This window comes from Clarias gariepinus, unplaced genomic scaffold, assembly GCF_024256425.1.
Source record: "Clarias gariepinus isolate MV-2021 ecotype Netherlands unplaced genomic scaffold, CGAR_prim_01v2 scaffold_41, whole genome shotgun sequence".
Taxonomy (NCBI): domain Eukaryota; kingdom Metazoa; phylum Chordata; class Actinopteri; order Siluriformes; family Clariidae; genus Clarias; species Clarias gariepinus.
Window position 1 is genome coordinate 127501 of NW_026521008.1, and position 5000 is coordinate 132500.

A 5000-nucleotide genomic window follows, 5' to 3' on the forward strand; every position below is an offset into this window, starting at 1 on the left:
GAACAAACTTCAGGATGAAAGGGAATATGCTAGAGAAAACACAATAGTAGTGAAGACAGCAACAAATCCAACCGACCTTCTGAAAGAGATCATAAACATTGTTGGACATGGAAAATTGTTAGCACTGAGACCTAGACCAAATGCTGAATTTGAGGTAACACTGAATGACAAAAAATCTACGGATCTACTACTTTGTAGAATAACAATAAACGGACAGACATGCGACGTAAGGCCACTCATTAATAATGATATGGTAGTGTCTTTTATGTACCTTCCGGCATACATAAGCGATGAGATAATTTTAGAAAAACTGAACCTGTGGGGAGTCATACCCCTACAGGCAATAAGGCGACGATACTACCCAGGCACAGACATCACCGACGGGACGAGGTACGTAAAAGTAAGATTTCCCAAAGAAGTGGTGTCCCTGCCATACAGCACAAAATTTGAAACTGAGGAGGGTCTGCAATATTTCCGGGTAATACACAGTCGGCAGGTGAAGACCTGCAGGCTGTGTATGAACACCGGACACCTCATCAAGGACTGCCCGAAGTTTATTTGCAGAGAGTGCTGTGAGCAGGGACACTACGCAAAGGACTGCACCGCGGCTAAATGCCCGGACTGCGCACGAGCACTCATCAGCTGTGAATGTCCGGACAAACCCAATGAGCAAGATAATCATAGCGTGGAAGAAGAAGCGCAGTATACTGGAACGGAGCATTCAAGTGAAGAGAGAGAGGTCAAAAATACTGGCACCAACAGCAAAGGAGAAGAACCCAGAGAGGCAAGGGAATCAGCAGTAGTGGAGGAGACAACGCTACACCTGGAGGAGACCGAAGGTAAGACAATGAATAAAATGGAGCAAGATGAGGAGGCAGGAGCAACAATGAAAGTGAACTCAGCGGATGAAGCACTGGAAGAGGAGGGACAGAAGACAGAGAAAGAGAGCGACGAGGTGAGTGATTTAGGAAGACTACAGGAAGAAGAGATAGAAGATGATAAAATTATGCAGCTAATGAGAAAAGAGACCAGAAGGAACAGAACTATAATAAAACCGAACATCAAGAAAGCCACAGAAAGGCATAAAGAAAGAAAAGAAATGCTCAAAAATATAATGATTAATGTAAGAACAGGAGACCTGGGAAAAACAACAGAAGAGCTACTAGAACAAGGAATGAACTTGTGTAAATAAAATGTTGGAGGTAGGAGAATTAACACTATACTTCATTGCAGTAATGACTCTTAGAATAGTCTCCATTAATGCAAGAGGGCTTAACAGTGTTTACAAATTTCAAACACTAATAGCAAATGCAGAAAAAGCTGAAATACTATGTATACAAGAGACATATTGGGACAATGAATGTGTGAAGAAATATGAAAATGAATGGGATGGAAATATATATTTTAGTAATGGGCAAGAGAAACAAGGAAAGGGGGTAGCAATTTTAATTAAAAGAGGAGTTAGTGAAAAGGAAAGGATGATGTTTAAGGATAAGGTGGGGAAAAGCATAGCAGTAGAACTTGTTAAAGATGGAAAAAAGATAACTTTGTGTAACGTACATGCACCCAATGATGGAAAAGAAAAAGATGTGTTTCTAAGAGGTTTGGAGACAAAAATGAAAAACTGGGAAAATGTCATTCTGCTGGGGGATTTTAACATTGCTTTGACTAAATTAGATATTGGGAATAATATGGTATTCAAAGCAGACAGAGGGAGGAATGAATTAAAAAGATTAATGGAAAACCTTAACTTTCTAGACATATGGAGAGAAAGAAATCAAAATAGAAGGGACTATTCCAAAAGACAAATGGTAATGGGGGAAATAAAACAAAGCAGAATTGATTTATTTTTAGCCACAAGACAAATAGAAACAATGGTGAAAAATATATTTTATAAAGAAACCAGCTTTAGCGACCATAACTTTTTATGTACAGAGATAGATATCACTGAAACGAAGAGAGGACCAGGGATATGGATTTTAAATTCTAGCATTCTAAACAATAAAGTTTACTGTCAAAGAGTACAAGACTTAATAAGGTGGAACATGAAAAATGAATTATATAAGGAGAATAAAAGGATTTGGTGGGATAATGTAAAATACGAAATAAAAGAACTCACAATAGAACATAGTAAACAATTGCAAAAAATGGAAAAACAAGAGGAAAAGAGAGTAAGGGAGGACCTGGAGTTAGAACTCAGGAATTTTAATGATAATGGTGAAAGGAAAGAAATAAACATTGGAAAAGTAACAAGACTAGAAGACAAACTGAGGCAAATAGAAGAGGAAAGGTGTAGAGGACAAATTATAAGAAGCAAGATGAAATATGCAGTAGAGGGAGAAAGAAGCACAAAATTCTTTTTCGACCTTGAGAAAAGCAGACAAAAAGCAGATGAAATTAAAGAAGTGCTGACCCAAAAAGGTGAGGTAGAGAAAGAAACAGGAAAAGTTTTAAAAAGGGTACAGGAGTTTTACAAGGAGATTTTTACAAGCAAAGGTATCAACAAAACTGATGAAGAGGCCCTACTGGAACACATAAACACAAGAGTAACAGAAGTGGACAAAAAGATGTGCGATGAAGAAATAAAAGAGGACGAAATAGAAAACGTAATTAAGCAGTTAAATACAGGCAAGAGCCCCGGAATAGACGGGATAACAAATGAATTTTACAAAAAATTTAAGACACAGCTAATACCAATTTTAAAAGAGATTTATGAAGAAATTTTTACAGATGGAGAACTAAGTGAAACAATGAAAATAGGAATCATAAAACTGGTATATAAGAAAAAAGGGAATAAAGCGGATCTTAAAAACTTTAGGCCAATCACAATGTTAAATACAGATTTTAAAATCCTAGCAAAAGTTTTAGCAAACCGATTGAAAAGCGTTTTACCTGAAATAATAACCACAACACAAGCATATGGAGTAGAAGGACGAGATATAGCGGATACGGTTAGCAGTATAAGAGACACCATAGAATACATGAAGGAGAAAAACAAAAAAGCATATTTAATTAGTATAGACTTTGAAAAAGCGTTTGACAGAGTCGAACACCAATATATGTACGATGTTCTAAAACAATTTGGATTCGGAGAAGGTTTTAGAAAGTGGATAAAAATATTTTATACTGAAATTTTAACATGTATTAAGTGTAATGGATTTTTAACTGAATGTTTTACACCCACCAGATCCATCAGACAGGGATGCCCACTGTCGGCCCTGCTATATACCATGATAGCAGAGCCCCTAGGGCTAGCAATAAGAGCGGATGGAGAAATAGAGGGAATAAATATAGAGAAAAATCCACAACATGAATCAGTTCACCAATACGCAGATGACACAACAATACTGGTAAAGAACGTTAAAAGTGTGAAAAGGGCATTGGTGATACTCAATATGTATTGCAATGGATCAGGTGCAAAAGTAAACTACACGAAGAGTACATACATACCAATAGGGGAAATTGAGCCTCTACCAGAGCAAATGGGTTTTAAAAAAGAAACAGAAAACAAAAAGATCTTAGGAATACAAATAGGACCCAACTCAAACAAAGCAAACGAGATTACCTGGGAAAACACGCTTGGGGGAATAGAAAAAAGATTACAATTCTGGGAAAAAAGAAATCTCACAATTAAAGGGAAAATATTGGTAACAAACATGCTAATGTTATCTAAACTGTGGTACGTACTATCAGTAACACCAATGCCCTTATGGATTTATAAGAGAATAAAGAAAATAATATTACATTTTCTGTGGGGGAAAGGAAGGGCGAAGGTGGCATATGACACCTTAATAGGGAAAAGAGAAGAGGGAGGGATGGGACTACTAGACCCATTTATAAGAAAGAAAAGTCTGAGGGTCAAAGTGGTACAAAAATTTTTAAACAACAAAAACACAGCAATGTGGAAAAAAATTATGGAGTTTTTTGTAATGAAAGCAGGGGATTTTAACATGGAATGTGATATTTTATGGATGAAAACTAAAAACCATATGTTATATGACTTACCTGCATTTTATAAAGAAGTGTTGGAAGCATGGGGGGATTTTTTAACTTACATAAAGATAGAACCTAGAGGGAGAAAACAGTTATTAAATCAACCCATATTCCTGAATCCAAATATCACAGAAGGAAATAACACAATCTACTTAAAAAAATGGTGGATTAGCGGAATTAGACAAATAAAAGACATCTTATATGAAGTTAAAGAAGGGTTTTTACCGTTACAGGTAATCATAGATGCTATTAGCGAAACTGGTGAAACATTTAACAACGCAAAACTTCAAGAACAGTACAAACAATTGAGAGACAGAGTGCCACTTCAGTGGATTAAAAGAATAGATGAAAAAGAACAGGTAGAGCAAGGAAACACATATCCAGACATATACTTAATCCAGAAGAATGGGGAAAACACAAAGTTGAAAGAATGCAAAATCAAAGAGATCTATGGTGTTTTTAGAAATGAGGCGTTTGTAAAGCCAATTGCAAATAATTACTGGAAACAAAGATTCAGTGAACTTAGTGACCGTGACATATGGAGAAACGAAAAGATTAAATACATGGAACCCATTTTAGAAGAGTTTAATTTTTTACAAAGACACAACTGCTTATTAACTGAAATGAGGTTATGTAAAATTGGTTTAAGCACATGTGCAACATGTTGTGTATGTAAAAAGATGGATGAAGGATTATGGCACCTGTTTTTTTACTGTGAAAAACTGAAGGACTTCACCGATAAACTGAAAAAAATGACAAAAAAAGTGCTTAACCTGGACTACCAAGAAGAAATAACACAACAGCAGTGGGAAGAACTGTTTTTATTTGGTCCACAAAAGACAACTGGAAATAAATACGCGTATAACTTTTTTATGGCTGTGGCAAAATATGCCATATGGAGAAGAAGGAACATAGCCAAATTTAAAAAAGTAGAAGCTAATGTTTGGATCATTTTTAGAGAAAAACTGAAGGTAATTATGAATTTATTGTACAGGTACTTTGCAGAA